Source organism: Athene noctua, chromosome 6 (genome assembly GCF_965140245.1).
Source record: "Athene noctua chromosome 6, bAthNoc1.hap1.1, whole genome shotgun sequence".
NCBI classification, from domain to species: Eukaryota; Metazoa; Chordata; class Aves; order Strigiformes; family Strigidae; genus Athene; species Athene noctua.
In genome coordinates, this window is record NC_134042.1 from 1,758,842 (window position 1) to 1,784,842 (window position 26,001).

Sequence of the window (26,001 nt, forward strand, 5' to 3'; positions counted from 1 at the left end):
ACCCCAGGTAGCAGCCCCAGACTCCACCAAGGAAGATACCCAGACCGATTTTCTCCCTGAAGAATGGTCTATTCTCTGGGATCTGACCAAGATTCCTCCCAGACATGTCCCAGGCTGTCCTAAGAGCCGCTGCAGTGGCCTGAGACGCCAGGTAGCAGCCCCAGACTCCTCCAAGGATGATACCCAGACGTTTTTTTCTCCCTCATAACACACGCTCGTCTCAGGGATCTAACCAACCTTCCTCCCAGACATGTCACACACTGACCTGACAATGACACATGGCCCTGAGATTCCAAGTAAAAACCAAGAAGTCTCCAAGGAGGACACAGGAAATATTTTTTACCTTCTGGAGACACCTCCTCTCCACCTTCCACCCAGATCTTCTGACAGGCATCTCCTGCTCTCTTCTCTCTTTGGTTTAGGGCCAGCACATCGCAGGCAGCAGCCCCTGACACCTCCAAAGGAGACAACCGAGATCTGTTTTCTCCTGTAAAGACAGATTTTGGCTTCAGCATTATCCCACGCTTCCTCACAGGCACGTTCTGGTGTCTTTTCGCGGCGATTTCGCAAGCCTAATCCTGGGTAGCAACCCCAGACTCCTCCAAGGAAGGTACCCAGATGATTTTTCTCCCTGATAATTTACTCTCCTATCTGGGATGTGACCAGGATTCCTCCCAGACATGCCCCAGACTCTCCTGCACCCTGCTGCAGGGATATCAGATCCAAGGAAGCACCCTCACACTCCTCCAAGGATGCCACCTGAGATGCTTCTGACCTTCTGACAAACTCTCCCACCTCCACAATCCAACCAAGATCCCTCCCAGGAACAGACTGGAGTCTTTTCAACTCTGCTTTAGGGAGGCCTAATCCTGGGTAGAAGCCCCAGACTCCTCCAAGGAAGATACCCAGACCGATTTTCTCCCTGAAGAATGGTCTATTCTCTGGGATCTGACCAAGATTCCTCCCAGACATGTCCCAGACTGTCCTAAGAGCTCCTGCAGTGCCCTCAGACCCCAGGTAGCAGCCCCAGACTCCTCGAAGGAAGATACCCAGACCGATTTTCTCCCTGAAGAATGGTCTATTCTCTGGGATCTGACCAAGATTCCTCCCAGACATGTCCCAGACTGTCCTAAGAGCTGCTTCAGTGCCCTCAGACCCTAAGGTAGCAGCCCCAGACTCCACCAAGGAAGATACCCAGACCGATTTTCTCCCTGAAGAATGGTCTATTCTCTGGGATCTGACCAAGATTCCTCCCAGACATGTCCCAGACTGTCCTAAGTGATGCTGCAGTGCCCTCAGACCACGGGTAGCAGCCCCAGACTCCTCCAAGGAAGATACCCAGACCGATTTTCTCCCTGAAGAATGCTCTATTCTCTGGGATCTGACCAAGATTCCTCCCAGACATGTCCCAGGCTGTCCTAAGAGCCGCTGCAGTGGCCTGAGACGCCAGGTAGCAGCCCCAGACTCCTCCAAGGATGATACCCAGACGGTTTTTTCTCCCTCATAACACACGCTCTTCTCAGGGATCTGACCAACCTTCCTCCCAGACATGTCACACACTGACCTGACAATGACACATGGCCCTGAGATTCCGAGTAAAACCCAAGAAGTCTCCAAGGAGGCCACAGGAAATGTTTTTTACCTTCTGGACACACCTCCTCTCCAGCTTCCACCCAGATCTTCTGACAGGCATCTCCTGCTCTCTTCTCTCTTTGGTTTAGGGCCATCACATCGCAGGCAGCAGCCCCTGACACCTCCAAAGGAGACAACCGAGATCTGTTTTCTCCTGTAAAGAAAGATTTTGGCTTCAGCATCATCCCACGCTTCCTCACAGGCACGTTCTGGTGTCTTTTCGCGGCGATTTCGCAAGCCTAATCCTGGGTAGCAACCCCAGACTCCTCCAAGGAAGGTACCCAGATGACTTTTCTCCCTGATAATTCACTCTCATCTCTGGGATGTGACCAGGATTCCTCCCAGACATGCCCCAGACTCTCCTGCACCCTGCTGCAGGGATATCAGATCCAAGGAAGCACCCTCACACTCCTCCAAGGATGCCACCTGAGATACTTCTGACCTTCTGACAAACTCTCCCACCTCCACAATCCAACCAAGATCCCTTCCAGGAACAGCCTGGAGTCTTTTCAACTCTGCTTTAGGGAGGCCTAATCCTGGGTAGAAGCCCCAGACTTCTCCAAGGAAGATACCCAGACCGATTATCTCCCTGAAGAATGGTCTGTTCTCTGGGATCTGACCAAGATTCCTCCCAGACATGTCCCAGGCTGTCCTAAGAGCTCCTGCAGTGCCCTCAGACCCCAGGTAGCAGCCCCAGACTCCACCAAGGAAGATACACAGACCGATTATCTCCCTGAAGAATGGTCTATTCTCTGGGATCTGACCAAGATTCCTCACAGACATGTCCCAGACTGTCATAAGTGATGCTGCAGTGCGCTCAGACCACGGGTAGCAGCCCCAGACTCCTCCAAGGAAGATACCCAGACCGATTTTCTCCCTGAAGAATGGTCTATTCTCTGGGATATGACCAAGATTCCTCCCAGACATGTCCCAGGCTGTCCTAAGAGCCGCTGCAGTGGCCTGAGACGCCAGGTAGCAGCCCCAGACTCCACCAAGGATGATACCCAGACGGTTTTTTCTCCCTCATAACACACGCTCTTCTCAGGGATCTAACCAACCTTCCTCCCAGACATGTCACACACTGACCTGACAATGACACAGGGCCCTGAGATTCCAAGTAAAACCCAAGAAGTCTCCAAGGAGGCCACAGGAAATGTTTTTTACCTTCTGGAGACACCTCCTCTCCACCTTCCACCCAGATCTTCTGACAGGCATCTCCTGCTCTCTTCTCTCTTTGGTTTAGGGCCAGTACATCGCAGTCAGCAGCCCCTGACACCTCCAAAGGAGACAACCGAGATCTGTTTTCTCCTGTAAAGAAAGATTTTGGCTTCAGCATCATCCCACGCTTCCTCACAGGCACGTTCTGGTGTCTTTTCGCGGCGATTTCGCCAGCCTAATCCTGGGTAGCAACCGCAGACTCCTCCAAGGAAGGAACCCAGATGATTTTTCTCCCTGATAATTCACTCTCATCTCTGGGATGTGACCAGGATTCCTCCCAGACATGCCCCAGACTCTCCTGCACCCTGCTGCAGGGATATCAGATCCAAGGAAGCACCCTCACACTCCTCCAAGGATGCCACCTGAGATACTTCTGACCTTCTGACAAACTCTCCCACCTCCACAATCCAACCATGATCCCTCCCAGGAACAGCATGGAGTCTTTTCATCTCTGCTTTAGGGAGGCCTAATCCTGGGTAGCAGCCCCAGACTCCTCCAAGGAAGATACCCAGACCGATTTTCTCCCTGAAGAATGCTCTATTCTCTGGGATCTGACCAAGATTCCTCCCAGACATGTCACAGACTGTCCTAAGTGATGCTGCAGTGCCCTCAGACCCCAGGTAGCAGCCCCAGACTCCTCGAAGGAAGATACCCAGACCGATTATCTCCCTGAAGAATGGTCTATTCTCTGGGATCTCACCAAGATTCCTCACAGACATGTCCCAGACTGTCATAAGTGATGCTGCAGTGCCCTCAGACCACGGGTAGCAGCCCCAACTCCTCCAAGGAATATACCCAGACTCATTTTCTCCCTGAAGAATGGTCTATTCTCTGGGATCTGACCAAGATTCCTCCCAGACATGTCCCAGGCTGTCCTAAGAGCTCCTGCAGTGCCCTCAGACCCCAGGTAGCAGCCCCAGACTCCACCAAGGAAGATACCCAGACCGATTTTCTCCCTGAAGAATGGTCTATTCTCTGGGATATGACCAAGATTCCTCCCAGACATGTCCCAGGCTGTCCTAAGTGATGCTGCAGTGCCCTCAGACCCCAGGTAGCAGCCTCAGACTCCTCCAAGGAAGATACCCAGACCGATTTTCTCCCTGAAGAATGGTCTATTCTCTGGGATATGACCAAGATTCCTCCCAGACATGTCCCAGGCTGTCCTAAGTGATGCTGCAGTGCCCTCAGACCCCAGGTAGCAGCCCCAGAGTCCACCAAGGAAGATACCCAGACCGATTTTCTCCCTGAAGAATGGTCTATTCTCTGGGATCTGACCAAGATTCCTCCCAGACATGTCCCAGGCTGTCCTAAGAGCCGCTGCAGTGGCCTGAGACGCCAGGTAGCAGCCCCAGACTCCTCGAAGGTTGATACCCAGACGGTTTTTTCTCCCTCATAACACACGCTCTTCTCAGGGATCTAACCAACCTTCCTCCCAGACATGTCACACACTGACCTGACAATGACACAGGGCCCTGAGATTCCAAGTAAAAACCAAGAAGTCTCCAAGGAGGCCACAGGAAATGTTTTTTACCTTCTGGAGACACCTCCTCTCCAGCTTCCACCCAGATCTTCTGACAGGCATCTCCTGCTCTCTTCTCTCTTTGGTTTAGGGCCAGCACATCGCAGGCAGCAGCCCCTGACACCTCCAAAGGAGACAACCGAGATCTGTTTTCTCCTGTAAAGAAAGATTTTGGCTTCAGCATCATCCCACGCTTCCTCACAGGCACGTTCTGGCGTCTTTTTGCGGCGATTTCGCAAGCCTAATCCTGGGTAGCAACCGCAGACTCCTCCAAGGAAGGAACCCAGATGATTTTTCTCCCTGATAATTCACTCTCCTCTCTGGGATGTGACCAGGATTCCTCCCAGACATGCCCCAGACTCTCCTGCACCCTGCTGCAGGGATATCAGATCCAAGGAAGCACCCTCACACTCCTCCAAGGATGCCACCTGAGATACTTCTGACCTTCTGACAAACTCTCCCACCTCCACAATCCAACCAAGATCCCTCCCAGGAACAGACTGGAGTCTTTTCAACTCTGCTTTAGGGAGGCCTAATCCTGGGTAGAAGCCCCAGACTCCTCCAAGGAAGATACCCAGACCGATTTTCTCCCTGAAGAATGGTCTATTCTCTGGGATCTGACCAAGATTCCTCCCAGACATGTCCCAGGCTGCCCTAAGAGCTCCTGCAGTGCCCTCAGACCCCAGGTAGCAGCCCCAGACTCCTCCAAGGAAGATACCCAGACCGATTTTCTCCCTGAAGAATGGTCTATTCTCTGGGATCTGACCAAGATTCCTCCCAGACATGTCCCAGGCTGCCCTAAGAGCTCCTGCAGTGCCCTCAGACCCCAGGTAGCAGCCCCAGACTCCTCCAAGGAAGATACCCAGACCGATTTTCTCCCTGAAGAATGGTCTATTCTCTGGGATCTGACCAAGATTCCTCACAGACATGTCCCAGACTGTCCTAAGAGCCGCTTGCAGTGGCCTGAGACGCCAGGTAGCAGTCCCAGAATCCTCCAAGGAAGATACCCAGACCGATTTTCTCCCTGAAGAATGGTCTATTCTCTGGGATCTCACCAAGATTCCTCACAGACATGTCCCAGACTGTCCTAAGAGCCGCTTGCAGTGGCCTGAGACGCCAGGTAGCAGTCCCAGAATCCTCCAAGGAAGATACCCAGACCGATTATCTCCCTGAAGACTGGTCTGTTCTCTGGGATCTGACCAAGATTCCTCCCAGACATGTCCCAGGCTGTCCTAAGAGCTCCTGCAGTGCCCTCAGACCCCAGGTAGCAGCCCCAGACTCCTCCAAGGAAGATACCCAGACCGATTATCTCCCTGAAGAATGGTCTATTCTCTGGGATCTCACCAAGATTCCTCCCAGACATGTCCCAGACTGTCCTAAGAGATGCTGCAGTACCCTCAGACCCTAAGATAGCAGTCCCAGACTCCTCCAAGGAAGATACCCAGACCGATTTTCTCCCTGAAGAATGGTCTATTCTTTGGGATCTGACCAAGATTCCTCCCAGATATGCCCCAGACTGTCCTAAGTGATGCTGCAGTGCCCTCAGACCCCAGGTAGCAGCCCCAGACTCCTCGAAGGAAGATACCCAGACCGATTTCCTCCCTGAAGAATGGTCTATTCTCTGGGATCTGACCAAGATTCCTCCCAGACATGTCCCAGGCTGTCCTAAGAGCCGCTGCAGTGGCCTGAGACGCCAGGTAGCAGCCCCAGACTCCTCCAAGGATGATACCCAGACGGTTTTTTCTCCCTCATAACACACGCTCTTCTCAGGGATCTGACCAACCTTCCTCCCAGACATGTCACACACTGACCTGACAATGACACATGGCCCTGAGATTCCGAGTAAAACCCAAGAAGTCTCCAAGGAGGCCACAGGAAATGTTTTTTACCTTCTGGAGACACCTCCTCTCCAGCTTCCACCCAGATCTTCTGACAGGCATCTCCTGCTCTCTTCTCTCTTTGGTTTAGGGCCATCACATCGCAGGCAGCAGCCCCTGACACCTCCAAAGGAGACAACCGAGATCTGTTTTCTCCTGTAAAGACAGATTTTGGCTTCAGCATCATCCCACGCTTCCTCACAGGCACGTTCTGGTGTCTTTTCGCGGCGATTTCGCAAGCCTAATCCTGGGTAGCAACCCCAGACTCCTCCAAGGAAGGTACCCAGATGACTTTTCTCCCTGATAATTCACTCTCCTCTCTGGGATGTGACCAGGATTCCTCCCAGACATGCCCCAGACTCTCCTGCACCCTGCTGCAGGGATATCAGATCCAAGGAAGCACCCTCACACTCCTCCAAGGATGCCACCTGAGATACTTCTGACCTTCTGACAAACTCTCCCACCTCCACAATCCAACCAAGATCCCTCCCAGGAACAGCCTGGAGTCTTTTCAACTCTGCTTTAGGGAGGCCTAATCCTGGGTAGAAGCCCCAGACTTCTCCATGGAAGATACCCAGACCGATTATCTCCCTGAAGACTGGTCTGTTCTCTGGGATCTGACCAAGATTCCTCCCAGACATGTCCCAGGCTGTCCTAAGAGCTCCTGCAGTGCCCTCAGACCCCAGGTAGCAGCCCCAGACTCCTCCAAGGAAGATACCCAGACCGATTATCTCCCTGAAGAATGGTCTATTCTCTGGGATCTCACCAAGATTCCTCACAGACATGTCCCAGACTGTCATAAGTGATGCAGCAGTGCCCTCAGACCCCAGGTAGCAGCCCCAGAGTCCACCAAGGAAGATACCCAGACCGATTTTCTCCCTGAAGAATGGTCTATTCTCTGGGATCTGACCAAGATTCCTCCCAGACATGTCCCAGACTGTCCTAAGAGCTGCTGCAGTGCCCTCAGACCCTAAGGTAGCAGCCCCAGACTCCACCAAGGAAGATACCCAGAGCGATTTTCTCCCTGAAGAATGGTCTATTCTCTGGGATCTGACCAAGATTCCTCCCAGACATGTCCCAGACTGTCCTAAGTGATGCTGCAGTGCCCCCAGACCGCAGGTAGCAGCCCCAGACTCCTCCAAGGAAGATACCCAGACCGATTTTCTCCCTGAAGAATGGTCTATTCTCTGGGATCTGACCAAGATTCCTCCCAGACATGTCCCAGGCTGTCCTAAGAGCCGCTGCAGTGGCCTGAGACGCCAGGTAGCAGCCCCAGACTCCTCCAAGGATGATACCCAGACGGTTTTTTCTCCCTCATAACACACGCTCTTCTCAGGGATCTAACCAACCTTCCTCCCAGACATGTCACACACTGACCTGACACGGATACAGGGCCCTGAGATCCCAAGTACAGCCCAAGAAGTCTCCAAGGAGGCCACAGGAAATGTTTTTTACCTTCTGGAGACACCTCCTCTCCAGCTTCCACCCAGATCTTCTGACAGGCATCTCCTGCTCTCTTCTCTCTTTGGTTTAGGGCCATCACATCGCAGGCAGCAGCCCCTGACACCTCCAAAGGAGACAACCGAGATCTGTTTTCTCCTGTAAAGAAAGATTTTGGCTTCAGCATCATCCCACGCTTCCTCACAGGCACGTTCTGGTGTCTTTTCGCGGGGATTTCGCAAGCCTAATCCTGGGTAGCAACCCCAGACTCCTCCAAGGATGGAACCCAGATGATTTTTCTCCCTGATAATTCACTCTCCTCTCTGGGATGTGACCAGGATTCCTCCCAGACATGCCCCAGACTATCCTGCACCCTGCTGCAGGGATATCAGATCCAAGGAAGCACCCTCACACTCCTCCAAGGATGCCACCTGAGATACTTCTGACCTTCTGACAAACTCTCCCACCTCCACAATCCAACCATGATCCCTCCCAGGAACAGCATGGAGTCTTTTCAACTCTGCTTTAGGGAGGCCTAATCCTGGGTAGCAGCCCCAGACTCCTCCAAGGAAGATACCCAGACCGATTTTCTCCCTGAAGAATGGTCTATTCTCTGGGATCTGACCAAGATTCCTCCCAGACATGTCCCAGACTGTCCTAAGTGATGCTGCAGTGCCCTCAGACCCCAGGTAGCAGCCCCAGACTCCTCCAAGGAAGATACCCAGACCGATTTTCTCCCTGAAGAATGGTCTATTCTCTGGGATCTGACCAAGATTCCTCCCAGACATGTCCCAGACTGTCCTAAGTGATGCTGCAGTGCCCTCAGACCCCAGGTAGCAGCCCCAGACTCCTCCAAGGAAGATACCCAGACCGATTATCTCCCTGAAGAATGGTCTATTCTCTGGGATCTAACCAACCTTCCTCCCAGACATGTCACACACTGACCTGACAATGACACAGGGCCCTGAGATTCCAAGTAAAAACCAAGAAGTCTCCAAGGAGGCCACAGGAAATGTTTTTTACCTTCTGGAGACACCTCCTCTCCAGCTTCCACCCAGATCTTCTGACAGGCATCTCCTGCTCTCTTCTCTCTTTGGTTTAGGGCCAGCACATCGCAGGCAGCAGCCCCTGACACCTCCAAAGGAGACAACCGAGATCTGTTTTCTCCTGTAAAGAAAGATTTTGGCTTCAGCATCATCCCACGCTTCCTCACAGGCACGTTCTGGTGTCTTTTCGCGGCGATTTCGCAAGCCAAATCGTGGGTAGCAAACGCAGACTCCTCCAAGGAAGGAACCCAGATGATTTTTCTCCCTGATAATTCACTCTCCTCTCTGGGATGTGACCAGGATTCCTCCCAGACATGCCCCAGACTCTCCTGCACCCTGCTGCAGGGATTTCAGATCCAAGGAAGCACCCTCACACTCCTCCAAGGATGCCACCTGAGATGCTTCTGACCTTCTGACAAACTCTCCCACCTCCACAATCCAACCAAGATCCCTCCCAGGAACAGACTGGAGTCTTTTCAACTCTGCTTTAGGGAGGCCTAATCCTGGGTAGCAGCCCCAGACTCCTCCAAGGAAGATACCCAGACCGATTTTCTCCCTGAAGAATGGTCTATTCTCTGGGATCTCACCAAGATTCCTCCCAGACATGTCCCAGACTGTCCTAAGAGCTGCTTCAGTGCCCTCAGACCCTAAGGTAGAAGCCCCAGACTCCACCAAGGAAGATACCCAGACCGATTTTCTCCCTGAAGAATGGTCTATTCTCTGGGATCTGACCAAGATTCCTCCCAGACATGTCACAGACTGTCCTAAGTGATGCTGCAGTGCCCTCAGACCCCAGGTAGCAGCCCCAGACTCCACTAAGGAAGATACCCAGACCGATTTTCTCCCTGAAGAATGGTCTATTCTCTGGGATCTGACCAAGATTCCTCCCAGACATGTCCCAGACTGTCCTAAGAGATGCTGCAATGGCCTGAGACAGCAGGTAGCAGGCCCAGACTCCTCCAAGGAGGATACCCAGACCGATTTTCTCCCTGAAGAATGGTCTATTCTCTGGGATCTGACCAAGATTCCTCCCAGACATGTCCCAGGCTGTCCTAAGAGCCGCTGCAGTGGCCTGAGACCCCAGGTAGCAGCCCCAGACTCCACCAAGGAAGATACACAGACCGATTATCTCCCTGAAGAATGGTCTATTCTCTGGGATCTCACCAAGATTCCTCACAGACATGTCCCAGACTGTCCTAAGTGATGCTGCAGTGCCCTCAGACCACGGGTAGCAGCCCCAGACTCCTCCAAGGAAGATACCCAGACCGATTTTCTCCCTGAAGAATGGTCTATTCTCTGGGATCTGACCAAGATTCCTCCCAGACATGTCCCAGACTGTCCTAAGAGCTTCTGCAGTGCACTCAGACCCCAGGTAGCAGACCCAGACTCCACCAAGGAAGATACCCAGACCGATTTTCTCCCTGAAGAATGGTCTATTCTCTGGGATCTGACCAAGATTCCTCCCAGACATGTCCCAGGCTGTCCTAAGAGCCGCTGCAGTGGCCTGAGACGCCAGGTAGCAGCCCCAGACTCCTCCAAGGATGATACCCAGACGGTTTTTTCTCCCTCATAACACACGCTCTTCTCAGGGATCTGACCAACCTTCCTCCCAGACATGTCACACACTGACCTGACACGGATACAGGGCCCTGAGATCCCAAGTACAGCCCAAGAAGTCTCCAAGGAGGCCACAGGAAATGTTTTTTACCTTCTGGAGACACCTCATCTCCAGCTTCCACCCAGATCTTCTGACAGGCATCTCCTGCTCTCTTCTCTCTTTGGTTTAGGGCCATCACATCGCAGGCAGCAGCCCCTGACACCTCCAAAGGAGACAACCGAGATCTGTTTTCTCCTGTAAAGAAAGATTTTGGCTTCAGCATCATCCCACGCTTCCTCATAGGCACGTTCTGGTGTCTTTTCGCGGGGATTTCGCAAGCCTAATCCTGGGTAGCAACCCCAGACTCCTCCAAGGAAGGAACCCAGATGATTTTTCTCCCTGATAATTCACTCTCCTCTCTGGGATGTGACCAGGATTCCTCCCAGACATGCCCCAGACTCTCCTGCACCCTGCTGCAGGGATATCAGATCCAAGGAAGCACCCTCACACTCCTCCAAGGATGCTACCTGAGATACTTCTGACCTTCTGACAAATTCTCCCACCTCCACAATCCAACCAAGATCCCTCCCAGGAACAGACTGGAGTCTTTTCAACTCTGCTTTAGGGAGGCCTAATCCTGGGTAGCAGCCCCAGACTCCTCCAAGGAAGATACCCAGACCGATTTTCTCCCTGAAGAATGGTCTATTCTCTGGGATCTGACCAAGATTCCTCCCAGACATGTCCCAGACTGTCCTAAGAGATGCTGCGGTGCCCTTAGACCCTAAGGTAGCAGCCCCAGACTCCTCCAAGGAAGATACCCAGACCGATTTTCTCCCTGAAGAATGGTCTATTCTCTGGGATCTGACCAAGATTCCTCCCAGACATGTCCCAGGCTGTCCTAAGAGCTCCTGCAGTGCCCTCAGACCCCAGGTAGCAGCCCCAGACTCCACCAAGGAAGATACCCAGACCGATTTTCTCCCTGAAGAATGGTCTATTCTCTGGGATCTGACCAAGATTCCTCCCAGACATGTCCCAGACTGTCCTAAGTGATGCTGCAGTGGCCTGAGACGCCAGGTAGCAGCCCCAGACTCCTCCAAGGAAGATACCCAGAACGATTTTCTCCCTGAAGAATGGTCTATTCTCTGGGATCTGACCAAGATTCCTCCCAGACATGTCCCAGGCTGTCCTAAGAGCTGCTGCAGTGGCCTGACACGCCAGGTAGCAGCCCCAGACTCCTCCAAGGAAGATACCCAGACCGATTTTCTCCCTGGAGAATGGTCTATTCTCTGGGATATGACCAAGATTCCTCCCAGACATGTCCCAGGCTGTCCTAAGAGCTCCTGCAGTGCCCTCAGACCCCAGGTAGCAGCCCCAGACTCCACCAAGGAAGATACCCAGACCGATTATCTCCCTGAAGAATGGTCTATTCTCTGGGATCTCACCAAGATTCCTCACAGACATGTCCCAGACTGTCATAAGTGATGCTGCAGTGCCCTCAGACCACAGGTAGCAGCCCCAGGTTCCTCCAAGGAAGATACCCAGACCGATTTTCTACCTGAAGAATGGTCTATTCTCTGGGATCTGACCAGGATTCCTCCCAGACATGTCCCAGACTGTCCTAAGTGATGCTGCAGTGCCCTCAGACCACGGGTAGCAGCCCCAGACTCCTCCAAGGAAAATACCCAGACCGATTTTCTCCCTGAAGAATGGTCTATTCTCTGGGATCTGACCAAGATTCCTCCCAGACATGTCCCAGACTGTCCTAAGAGACGCTTGCAGTGGCCTGAGACGCCAGGTAGCAGTCCCAGACTCCTCCAAGGAAGATACCCAGACCGATTTTCTCCCTGAAGAATGGTCTATTCTCTGGGATCTGACCAAGATTCCTCCCAGACATGTCCCAGGCTGTCCTAAGAGCCGCTGCAGTGGCCTGAGACGCCAGGTAGCAGCCCCAGACTCCTCCAAGGATGATACCCAGACGTTTTTTTCTCCCTCATAACACACGCTCTTCTCAGGGATCTAACCAACCTTCCTCCCAGACATGTCACACACTGACTTGACACGGATACAGGGCCCTGAGATCCCAAGTACAGCCCAAGAAGTCTCCAAGGAGGCCACAGGAAATGTTTTTTACCTTTTGGAGACACCTCCTCTCCAGCTTCCACCCAGATCTTCTGACAGGCATCTCCTGCTCTCTTCTCTCTTTGGTTTAGGGCCAGCACATCGCAGGCAGCAGCCCCTGACACCTCCAAAGGAGACAACCGAGATCTGTTTTCTCCTGTAAAGAAAGATTTTGGCTTCAGCATCATCCCACGCTTCCTCACAGGCACGTTCTGGCGTCTTTTCGCGGCGATTTCGCAAGCCTAATCCTGGGTAGCCACCCCAGACTCCTCCAAGGAAGGGACCCAGATGATTTTTCTCCCTGATAATTCACTCTCCTCTCTGGGATGTGACCAGGATTCCTCCCAGACCTGTCCCAGACTATCCTGCACCCTGCTGCAGGGATATCAGATCCAAGGAAGCACCCTCACACTCCTCCAAGGATGCCACCTGAGATACTTCTGACCTTCTGACAAACTCTCCCACCTCCACAATCCAACCAAGATCCCTCCCAGGAACAGACTGGAGTCTTTTCAACTCTGCTTTAGGGAGGCCTAATCCTGGGTAGCAGCCCCAGACTCCTCCAAGGAAGATACCCAGACCGATTTTCTCCCTGAAGAATGGTCTATTCTCTGGGATCTGACCAAGATTCCTCCCAGACATGTAACAGACTGTCCTAAGTGATGCTGCAGTGCCCTCAGACGCCAGGTAGCAGCCCCAGACTCCTCCAAGGAAGATACCCAGACCGATTTTCTCCCTGAAGAATGGTCTATTCTCTGGGATCTGACCAAGATTCCTCCCAGACATGTCCCAGGCTGTCCTAAGAGCTCCTGCAGTGCCCTCAGACCCGAGGTAGCAGCCCCAGACTCCACCAAGGAAGATACCCAGACCGATTTTCTGCCTGAAGAATGGTCTATTCTCTGGGATCTGACCAAGATTCCTCCCAGACATGTCCCAGGCTGTCCTAAGAGCTCCTGCAGTGCCCTCAGACCCCAGGTAGCAGCCCCAGACTCCACCAAGGAAGATACCCAGACCGATTTTCTCCCTGAAGAATGGTCTATTCTCTGGGATCTGACCAAGATTCCTCCCAGACATGTCACAGACTGTCCTAAATGATGCTGCAGTGCCATCAGACGCCAGGTAGCAGCCCCAGACTCCTCCAAGGAAGATACCCAGACCGATTTTCTCCCTGAAGAATGGTCTATTCTCTGGGATCTGACCAAGATTCCTCCCAGACATGTCCCAGACTGTCCTAAGAGATGCTACGGTGTCCTTAGACCCCAGGTAGCAGCCCCAGACTCCTCCAAGGAAGATACCCAGACCGATTTTCTCCCTGAAGAATGGTCTATTCTCTGGGATCTGACCAAGATTCCTCCCAGACATGTCCCAGGCTGTCCTAAGAGCTGCTTCAGTGCCCTCAGACCCTAAGGTAGCAGCCCCAGACTCCTCCAAGGAAGATACCCAGACCCATTTTCTCCCTGAAGAATGGTCTATTCTCTGGGATCTGACCAAGATTCCTCCCAGACATGTCCCAGGCTGTCCTAAGAGCCGCTGCAGTGGCCTGAGACGCCAGGTAGCAGCCCCAGACTCCTCCAAGGATGATACCCAGACGGTTTTTTCTCCCTCATAACACACGCTCTTCTCAGGGATCTAACCAACCTTCCTCCCAGACATGTCACACACTGACCTGACACGGATACAGGGCCCTGAGATCCCAAGTACAGCCCAAGAAGTCTCCAAGGAGGCCACAGGAAATGTTTTTTACCTTCTGGAGACACCTCCTCTCCAGCTTCCACCCAGATCTTCTGACAGGCATCTCCTGCTCTCTTCTCTCTTTGGTTTAGGGCCAGCACATCGCAGGCAGCAGCCCCTGACACCTCCAAAGGAGACAACCGAGATCTGTTTTCTCCTGTAAAGAAAGATTTTGGCTTCAGCATCATCCCACGCTTCCTCACAGGCACGTTCTGGTGTCTTTTCGCGGCGATTTCGCAAGCCTAATCCTGGGTAGCAACCCCAGACTCCTCCAAGGAAGGAACCCAGATGATTTTTCTCCCTGATAATTCACTCTCCTCTCTGGGATGTGACCAGGATTCCTCCCAGACATGTCCCAGACTATCCTGCACCCTGCTGCAGGGATATCAGATCCAAGGAAGCACCCTCACAGTCCTCCAAGGATGCCACCTGAGATACTTCTGACCTTCTGACAAACTCTCCCACCTCCACAATCCAACCAAGATCCCTCCCAGGAACAGACTGGAGTCTTTTCAACTCTGCTTTAGGGAGGCCTAATCCTGGGTAGCAGCCCCAGACTCCTCCAAGGAAGATACCCAGACCGATTTTCTCCCTGAAGAATGGTCTATTCTCTGGGATCTGACCAAGATTCCTCCCAGACATGTCCCAGACTGTCCTAAGAGATGCTACGGTGCCCTTAGACCCCAGGTAGCAGCCCCAGATTCCAGCAAGGATGATACCCAGACCGATTTTCCCCCTGAAGAATGGTCTATTCTCTGGGATCTGACCAAGATTCCTCCCAGACATGTCCCAGACTGTCCTAAGAGATGCTACGGTGCCCTTAGACCCCAGGTAGCAGCCCCAGACTCCTCCAAGGAAGATACCCAGACCGATTTTCTCCCTGAAGAATGGTCTATTCTCTGGGATCTGACCAAGATTCCTCCCAGACATGTCCCAGGCTGTCCTAAGGGCTGCTTCAGTGCCCTCAGACCCTAAGGTAGCAGCCCGAGACTCCTCCAAGGAAGATACCCAGACCGATTTTCTCCCTGAAGAATGGTCTATTCTCTGGGATCTGACCAAGATTCCTCCCAGACATGTCCCAGGCTGTCCTAAGAGCCGCTGCAGTGGCCTGAGACGCCAGGTAGCAGCCCAAGACTCCTCGAAGGTTGATACCCAGACGGTTTTTTCTCCCTCATAACACACGCTCTTCTCAGGGATCTAACCAACCTTCCTCCCAGACATGTCACACACTGACCTGACAATGACACAGGGCCCTGAGATTCCAAGTAAAAACCAAGAAGTCTCCAAGGAGGCCACAGGAAATGTTTTTTACCTTCTGGAGACACCTCCTCTCCAGCTTCCACCCAGATCTTCTGACAGGCATCTCCTGCTCTCTTCTCTCTTTGGTTTAGGGCCATCACATCGCAGGCAGCAGCCCCTGACACCTCCAAAGGAGACAACCGAGATCTGTTTTCTCCTGTAAAGAAAGATTTTGGCTTCAGCATCATCCCACGCTTCCTCACAGGCACGTTCTGGTGTCTTTTCGCGGCGATTTCGCAAGCCTAATCCTGGGTAGCAACCCCAGACTCCTCCAAGGAAGGAACCCAGATGATTTTTCTCCCTGATAATTCACTCTCCTCTCTGGGATGTGACCAGGATTCCTCCCAGACATGTCCCAGACTATCCTGCACCCTGCTGCAGGGATATCAGATCCAAGGAAGCACCCACACAGTCCTCCAAGGATGCCACCTGAGATACTTCTGACCTTCTGACAAACTCTCCCACCTCCACAATCCAACCAAGATCCCTCCCAGGAACAGCCTGGAGTCTTTTCAACTCTGCTTTAGGGAGGCCTAATCCTGGGTAGCAGCCCCAGACTCCTCCAAGGAAGATACCCAGACCGATTTTCTCCCTGAAGAATGGTCTATTCTCTGGGATCTGACCAAGATTCCTCCCAGACATGTCACAGACTGTCCTAAGTGATGCTGCAGTGCCCTCAGACCCCAGGTAGCAGCCCCAGACTCCTCCAAGGAAGATACCCAGACCGATTTTCTCCCTGAAGAATGGTCTATTCTCTGGGATCTGACCAAGATTCGTCCCAGACATGTCCCAGGCTGTCCTAAGAGCCGCTGCAGTGGCCTGACACGCCAGGTAGCAGCCACAGACTCCTCCAAGGAAGATACCCAGACCGATTTTCTCCCTGAAGAATGGTCTATTCTCTGGGATATGACCAAGATTCCTCCCAGACATGTCCCAGGCTGTCCTAAGAGCTCCTGCAGTGCCCTCAGACCCCAGGTAGCAGCCCCAGACTCCACCAAGGAAGATACCCAGACCGATTATCTCCCTGAAGAATGGTCTATTCTCTGGGATCTCACCAAGATTCCTCACAGACATGTCCCAGACTGTCATAAGTGATGCTGCAGTGCCCTCAGACCACAGGTAGCAGCCCCAGGTTCCTCCAAGGAAGATACCCAGACCGATTTTCTCCCTGAAGAATGGTCTATTCTCTGGGATCTGACCAAGATTCCTCCCAGACATGTCCCAGACTGTCCTAAGTGATGCTGCAGTGCCCTCAGAACCCAGGTAGCAGCCCCAGACTCCTCCAAGGAAGATACCCAGAACGATTTTCTCCCTGAAGAATGGTCTATTCTCTGGGATCTGACCAAGATTCCTCCCAGACATGTCCCAGACTGTCCTAAGTGATGCTGCAGTGCCCTCAGACCACGGGTAGCAGCCCCAGACTCCTCCAAGGAAGACACCCAGACCGATTTTCTCCCTGAAGAATGGTCTATTCTCTGGGATCTGACCAAGATTCCTCCCAGACATGTCCCAGACTGTCCTAAGTGATGCTGCAGTGCCCTCAGACCCCAGGTAGCAGCCCCAGACTCCTCCAAGGAAGATACCCAGACCGATTTTCTCCCTGAAGAATGGTCTATTCTCTGGGATCTGACCAAGATTCCTCCCAGACATGTCCCAGGCTGTCCTAAGAGCCGCTGCAGTGGCCTGAGACGCCAGGTAGCAGCCCCAGACTCCTCCAAGGATGATACCCAGACGGTTTTTTCTCCCTCATAACACACGCTCTTCTCAGGGATCTAACCAACCTTCCTCCCAGACATGTCACACACTGACCTGACACGGATACAGGGCCCTGAGATCCCAAGTACAGCCCAAGAAGTCTCCAAGGAGGCCACAGGAAATGTTTTTTACCTTTTAGAGACACCTCCTCTCCAGCTTCCACCCAGATCTTCTGACAGGCATCTCCTGCTCTCTTCTCTCTTTGGTTTAGGGCCAGCACATCGCAGGCAGCAGCCCCTGACACCTCCAAAGGAGACAACCGAGATCTGTTTTCTCCTGTAAAGAAAGATTTTGGCTTCAGCATCATCCCACGCTTCCTCACAGGCACGTTCTGGCGTCTTTTCGCGGCGATTTCGCAAGCCTAATCCTGGGTAGCAACCCCAGACTCCTCCAAGGAAGGGACCCAGATGATTTTTCTCCCTGATAATTCACTCTCCTCTCTGGGATGTGACCAGGATTCCTCCCAGACATGTCCCAGACTATCCTGCACCCTGCTGCAGGGATATCAGATCCAAGGAAGCACCCTCACACTCCTCCAAGGATGCCACCTGAGATACTTCTGACCTTCTGACAAACTCTCCCACCTCCACAATCCAACCAAGATCCCTCCCAGGAACAGACTGGAGTCTTTTCAACTCTGCTTTAGGGAGGCCTAATCCTGGGTAGCAGCCCCAGACTCCTCCAAGGAAGATACCCAGACCGATTTTCTCCCTGAAGAATGGTCTATTCTCTGGGATCTGACCAAGATTCCTCCCAGACATGTCCCAGACTGTCCTAAGTGATGCTGCAGTGCCCTCAGACGCCAGGTAGCAGCCCCAGACTCCTCCAAGGAAGATACCCAGACTGATTTTCTCCCTGAAGAATGGTCTATTCTCTGGGATCTGACCAAGATTCCTCCCAGACATGTCCCAGGCTGTCCTAAGAGCTCCTGCAGTGCCCTCAGACCCGAGGTAGCAGCCCCAGACTCCACCAAGGAAGATACCCAGACCGATTTTCTCCCTGAAGAATGGTCTATTCTCTGGGATCTGACCAAGATTCCTCCCAGACATGTCACAGACTGTCCTAAGTGATGCTGCAGTGCCGTCAGACGCCAGGTAGCAGCCCCAGACTCCTCCAAGGAAGATACCCAGACCGATTTTCTCCCTGAAGAATGGTCTATTCTCTGGGATCTGACCAAGATTCCTCCCAGACATGTCCCGGACTGTCCTAAGTGATGCTGCAGTGCCCTCAGACCACGGGTAGCAGCCCCAACTCCTCCAAGGAATATACCCAGACCCATTTTCTCCCTGAAGAATGGTCTATTCTCTGGGATCTGACCAAGATTCCTCCCAGACATGTCCCAGGCTCTCCTAAGAGCCGCTGCAGTGGCCTGAGACGCCAGGTAGCAGCCCCAGACTCCTCCAAGGATGATACCCAGACGGTTTTTTCTCCCTCATAACACACGCTCTTCTCAGGGATCTAACCAGCCTTCCTCCCAGACATGTCACACACTGTCCTGACACGGATACAGGGCCCTGAGATCCCAAGTACAGCCCAAGAAGTCTCCAAGGAGGCCACAGGAAATGTTTTTTACCTTCTGGAGACACCTCCTCTCCAGCTTCCACCCAGATCTTCTGACAGGCATCTCCTGCTCTCTTCTCTCTTTGGTTTAGGGCCAGCACATCGCAGGCAGCAGCCCCTGACACCTCCAAAGGAGACAACCGAGATCTGTTTTCTCCTGTAAAGAAAGATTTTGGCTTCAGCATCATCCCACGCTTCCTCACAGGCACGTTCTGGTGTCTTTTCGCGGCGATTTCGCAAGCCTAATCCTGGGTAGCAACCCCAGACTCCTCCAAGGAAGGAACCCAGATGATTTTTCTCCCTGATAATTCACTCTCCTCTCTGGGATGTGACCAGGATTCCTCCCAGACATGTCCCAGACTATCCTGCACCCTGCTGCAGGGATATCAGATCCAAGAAAGCACCCTCACAGTCCTCCAATGATGCCGCCTGAGATACTTCTGACCTTCTGACAAACTCTCCCACCTCCACAATCCAACCACGATCCCTCCCAGGAACAGACTGGAGTCTTTTCAACTCTGCTTTAGGGAGGCCTAATCCTGGGTAGCAGCCCCAGACTCCTCCAAGGAAGATACCCAGACCGATTTTCTCCCTGAAGAATGGTCTATTCTCTGGGATCTGACCAAGATTCCTCACAGACATGTCCCAGACTGTCCTAAGTGATGCTGCAGTGCCCTCAGACCCCAGGTAGCAGCCCCAGACTCCTCCAAGGAAGATAACCAGACCGATTTTCTCCCTGAAGAATGGTCTATTCTCTGGGATCTGACCAAGATTCCTCCCAGACATGTCACAGACTGTCCTAAGTGATGCTGCAGTGCCCTCAGACCCCAGGTAGCAGCCCCAGACTCCTCCAAGGAAGATACCCAGACCGATTTTCTCCCTGAAGAATGGTCTATTCTCTGGGATCTGACCAAGATTCCTCCCAGACATGTCCCAGACTGTCCTAAGAGCTCCTCCAGTGCCCTCAGACCCCAGGTAGCAGCCCCAGACTCCTCCAAGGAAGATACCCAGACCTATTTTCTCCCTGAAGAGTGGTCTATTCTCTGGGATCTGACCAAGATTCCTCCCAGACATGTCCCAGGCTGTCCTAAGAGCCGCTTGCAGTGGCCTGAGACGCCAGGTAGCAGCCCCAGAAACCTTCAAGGATGATACCCAGACGTTTTTTTTCTCCCTCATAGCACAAGCTCTTCTCAGGGATCTGACCAATCTTCCTCCCAGACATGTCACACACTGACCTGACACGGATACAGGGCCCTGAGATCCCAAGTACAGCCCAAGAAGTCTCCAAGGAGGCCACAGGAAATGTTTTTTACCTTCTGGAGACACCTCCTCTCCAGCTTCCACCCAGATCTTCTGACAGGCATCTACTGCTGTCTTCTCTCTTTGGTTTAGGGCCAGCACATCGCAGGCAGCAGCCCCTGACACCTCCAAAGGAGACAACCGAGATCTGTTTTCTCCTGTAAAGAAAGATTTTGACTTCAGCATCATCCCACGCTTCCTCACAGGCACGTTCTGGTGTCTTTTCGCGGGGATTTCGCAAGCCTAATCCTGGGTAGCAACCCCAGACTCCTCCAAGGAAGATACCCAGACCGATTTTCTCCCTGTAGAATGGTCTATTCTCTGGGATCTGACCAAGATTCCTCCCAGACATGTCCCGGACTGTCCTAAGTGATGCTGCAGTGCCCTCAGACCACGGGTAGCAGCCCCAACTCCTCCAAGGAATATACCCAGACCCATTTTCTCCCTGAAGAATGGTCTATTCTCTGGGATCTGACCAAGATTCCTCCCAGACATGTCCCAGGCTCTCCTAAGAGCCGCTGCAGTGGCCTGAGACGCCAGGTAGCAGCCCCAGACTCCTCCAAGGATGATACCCAGACGGTTTTTTCTCCCTCATAACACACGCTCTTCTCAGGGATCTAACCAGCCTTCCTCCCAGACATGTCACACACTGTCCTGACACGGATACAGGGCCCTGAGATCCCAAGTACAGCCCAAGAAGTCTCCAAGGAGGCCACAGGAAATGTTTTTTACCTTCTGGAGACACCTCCTCTCCAGCTTCCACCCAGATCTTCTGACAGGCATCTCCTGCTCTCTTCTCTCTTTGGTTTAGGGCCAGCACATCGCAGGCAGCAGCCCCTGACACCTCCAAAGGAGACAACCGAGATCTGTTTTCTCCTGTAAAGAAAGATTTTGGCTTCAGCATCATCCCACGCTTCCTCACAGGCACGTTCTGGTGTCTTTTCGCGGCGATTTCGCAAGCCTAATCCTGGGTAGCAACCCCAGACTCCTCCAAGGAAGGAACCCAGATGATTTTTCTCCCTGATAATTCACTCTCCTCTCTGGGATGTGACCAGGATTCCTCCCAGACATGTCCCAGACTATCCTGCACCCTGCTGCAGGGATATCAGATCCAAGAAAGCACCCTCACAGTCCTCCAATGATGCCGCCTGAGATACTTCTGACCTTCTGACAAACTCTCCCACCTCCACAATCCAACCACGATCCCTCCCAGGAACAGACTGGAGTCTTTTCAACTCTGCTTTAGGGAGGCCTAATCCTGGGTAGCAGCCCCAGACTCCTCCAAGGAAGATACCCAGACCGATTTTCTCCCTGAAGAATGGTCTATTCTCTGGGATCTGACCAAGATTCCTCACAGACATGTCCCAGACTGTCCTAAGTGATGCTGCAGTGCCCTCAGACCCCAGGTAGCAGCCCCAGACTCCTCCAAGGAAGATAACCAGACCGATTTTCTCCCTGAAGAATGGTCTATTCTCTGGGATCTGACCAAGATTCCTCCCAGACATGTCACAGACTGTCCTAAGTGATGCTGCAGTGCCCTCAGACCCCAGGTAGCAGCCCCAGACTCCTCCAAGGAAGATACCCAGACCGATTTTCTCCCTGAAGAATGGTCTATTCTCTGGGATCTGACCAAGATTCCTCCCAGACATGTCCCAGACTGTCCTAAGAGCTCCTCCAGTGCCCTCAGACCCCAGGTAGCAGCCCCAGACTCCTCCAAGGAAGATACCCAGACCTATTTTCTCCCTGAAGAGTGGTCTATTCTCTGGGATCTGACCAAGATTCCTCCCAGACATGTCCCAGGCTGTCCTAAGAGCCGCTTGCAGTGGCCTGAGACGCCAGGTAGCAGCCCCAGAAACCTTCAAGGATGATACCCAGACGTTTTTTTTCTCCCTCATAGCACAAGCTCTTCTCAGGGATCTGACCAATCTTCCTCCCAGACATGTCACACACTGACCTGACACGGATACAGGGCCCTGAGATCCCAAGTACAGCCCAAGAAGTCTCCAAGGAGGCCACAGGAAATGTTTTTTACCTTCTGGAGACACCTCCTCTCCAGCTTCCACCCAGATCTTCTGACAGGCATCTACTGCTGTCTTCTCTCTTTGGTTTAGGGCCAGCACATCGCAGGCAGCAGCCCCTGACACCTCCAAAGGAGACAACCGAGATCTGTTTTCTCCTGTAAAGAAAGATTTTGACTTCAGCATCATCCCACGCTTCCTCACAGGCACGTTCTGGTGTCTTTTCGCGGGGATTTCGCAAGCCTAATCCTGGGTAGCAACCCCAGACTCCTCCAAGGAAGATACCCAGACCGATTTTCTCCCTGTAGAATGGTCTATTCTCTGGGATCTGACCAAGATTCCTCCCAGACATGTCCCAGGCTGTCCTAAGAGCCGCTGCAGTGGCCTGAGACGCCAGGTAGCAGCCCCAGAATCCTCCAAGGATGATACCCAGACCTTTTTTTCTCCCTCATAACACACGCTCTTCTCAGGGATCTGACCAACCTTCCTCCCAGACATGTCACACACTGACCTGACAAGGAAACAGGGCCCAGAGTTCTCAGGTACAGCCCAAGAAGTCTCCAAGGAGGCCACAGGAAATGTTTTTTACCTTCTGGAGACACGTCATCTCCAGCTTCCACCCAGATCTTCTGACAGGCATCTCCTGCTCTCTTCTCTCTTTGGTTTAGGGCCATCACATCGCAGGCAGCAGCCCCTGACACCTCCAAAGGAGACAACCGAGATCTGTTTTCTCCTGTAAAGAAAGATTTTGGCTTCAGCATCATCCCAAGCTTCCTCACAACACATTCTGGTGTCTTTTCGCGGCGATTTCGCAAGCCTAATCCTGGGTAGCAACCCCAGACTCCTCCAAGGAAGGGACCCAGATGATTTTTCTCCCTGATAATTCACTCTCATCTCTGGGATGTGACCAGGATTCCTCCCAGACATGCTCCAGACTCTCCTGCACCCTGCTGCAGGGATATCAGATCCAAGGAAGCACCCTCACACTCCTCCAAGGATGCCACCTGAGATATTTCTTACCTTCTGACAAACTCTCCGACCTCCACAATCCAACCAAGATCCCTCCCAGGAACGGCCTGGAGTCTTTTCAACTCTACTTTAGGGAGGCCTAATCCTGGGTAGCAGCCCGAGACTCCTCCAAGGAAGATACCAAGAACGATTTTCTCCCTGAAGAATGGTCTATTCTCTGGGATCTGACCAAGATTCCTCCCAGACATGTCCCAGGCTGTCCTAAGAGCCGCTGCAGTGGCCTGAGATGCCAGGTAGCAGCCCCAGACTCCTCCAAGGATGATACCCAGACGGTTTTTTCTCCCTCATAACATACGCTCTTCTCAGGGATCTGACCAACCTTCCTACCAGACATGTCACACACTGAACTGACAATGACACAGGGCCCTGAGATTCCAAGTAAAACCCAAGAAGTCTCCAAGGAGGCCACAGGAAATGTTTTTTACCTTCTGGAGACACCTCCTCTCCAGCTTCCACCCAGATCTTCTAACAGGCATCTCCTGCTCTCTTCTCTCTTTGGTTTAGGGCCATCACATCGCAGGCAGCAGCCCCTGACACCTCCAAAGGAGACAACCGAGATCTGTTTTCTCCTGTAAAGAAAGATTTTGGCTTCAGCATCATCCCACGCTTCCTCACAGGCACATTCTGGTGTCTTTTCGCGGGGATTTCGCAAGCCTAATCCTGGGTAGCAACCGCAGACTCCTCCAAGGAAGGAACCCAGATGATTTTTCTCCCTGATAATTCAGTCTCATCTCTGGGATGTGACTACGATTCCTCCCAGACATGCCCCAGACTCTCCTGCACCCTGCTGCAGGGATATCAGATCCAAGGAAGCACCCTCACACTCCTCCAAGGATGCCACCTGAGATACTTCTGACCTTCTGACAAAATCTCCCACCTCCACAATCCAACCAAGATCCCTCCCAGGAACAGACTGGAGTCTTTTCAACTCTGCTTTAGGGAGGCCTAATCCTGGGTAGCAGCCCCAGACTCCTCTAAGGAAGATACCCAGACCGATTTTCTCCCTGAAGAATGGTCTATTCTCTGGGATCTGACCAAGATTCCTCCCAGACATGTCCCAGACTGTCCTAAGAGCCGCTGCAGTGGCCTGAGACGCCAGGTAGCAGCCCCAGACTCCTCCAAGGATGATACCCAGACGGTTTTTTCTCCCTCATAACATACGCTCTTCTCAGTGATCTGACCAACCTTCCTCCCAGACATGTCACACACTGACCTGACAATGACACAGGGCCCTGAGATTCCAAGTACAGCCCAAGAAGTCTCCAAGGAGGCCACAGGAAATGTTTTTTACCTTCTGGAGACACCTCCTCTCCAGCTTCCACCCAGATCTTCTAACAGGCATCTCCTGCTCTCTTCTCTCTTTGGTTTAGGGCCAGCACATCGCAGGCAGCAGCCCCTGACACCTCCAAAGGAGACAACCGAGATCTGTTTTCTCCTGTAAAGAAAGATTTTGGCTTCAGCATCATCCCACGCTTCCTCACAGGCACATTCTGGTGTCTTTTCGCGGGGATTTCGCAAGCCTAATCCTGGGTAGCAACCGCAGACTCCTCCAAGGAAGGAACCCAGATGATTTTTCTCCCTGATAATTCACTCTCATCTCTGGGATGTGACTACGATTCCTCCCAGACATGCCCCAGACTCTCCTGCAACCTGCTGCAGGGATATCAGATACAAGGAAGCACCCTCACACTCCTCCAAGGATGCCACCTGAGATATTTCTTACCTTCTGACAAACTCTCCCACCTCCACAATCCAACCAAGATCCCTCCCAGGAACAGACTGGAGTCTTTTCAACTCTGCTTTAGGGAGGCCTAATCCTGGGTAGCAGCCCCAGACTCCTCCAAGGAAGATACCCAGACTGATTTTCTCCCTGAAGAATGGTCTATTCTCTGGGATCTGACCAAGATTCCTCCCAGACATGTCCCAGACTGTCCTAAGAGCCGCTGCAGTGGCCTGAGACGCCAGGTAGCAGCCCCAGAAACCTTCAAGGATGATACCCAGACGTTTTTTTTCTCCCTCATAACACACGCTCTTCTCAGGGATCTGACCAACCTTCCTCCCAGACATGTCACACACTGACCTGACACGGATACAGGGCCCTGAGATCCCAAGTACAGCCCAAGAAGTCTCCAAGGAGGCCACAGGAAATGTTTTTTACCTTCTGGAGACACCTCCTCTCCACCTTCCACCCAGATCTTCTGACAGGCATCTCCTGCTCTCTTCTCTCTTTGGTTTAGGGCCAGCACATCGCAGGCAGCAGCCCCTGACACCTCCAAAGGAGACAACCGAGATCTGTTTTCTCCTGTAAAGAAAGATTTTGGCTTCAGCATCATCCCACGCTTCCTCACAGGCACGTTCTGGTGTCTTTTCGCGGGGATTTCGCAAGCCTAATCCTGGGTAGCAGCCCCAGACTCCTCTAAGGAAGATACCCAGACTGATTTTCTCCCTGAAGAATGGTCTATTCTCTGGGATCTGACCAAGATTCCTCCCAGACATGTCCCAGGCTGTCCTAAGAGCTCCTGCAGTGCCCTCAGACCCGAGGTAGCAGCCCCAGACTCCACCAAGGAAGATACCCAGACCGATTTTCTCCCTGAAGAATGGTCTATTCTCTGGGATCTGACCAAGATTCCTCCCAGACATGTCACAGACTGTCCTAAGTGATGCTGCAGTGCCGTCAGACGCCAGGTAGCAGCCCCAGACTCCTCCAAGGAAGATACCCAGACCGATTTTCTCCCTGAAGAATGGTCTATTCTCTGGGATCTGACCAAGATTCCTCCCAGACATGTCCCGGACTGTCCTAAGTGATGCTGCAGTGCCCTCAGACCACGGGTAGCAGCCCCAACTCCTCCAAGGAATATACCCA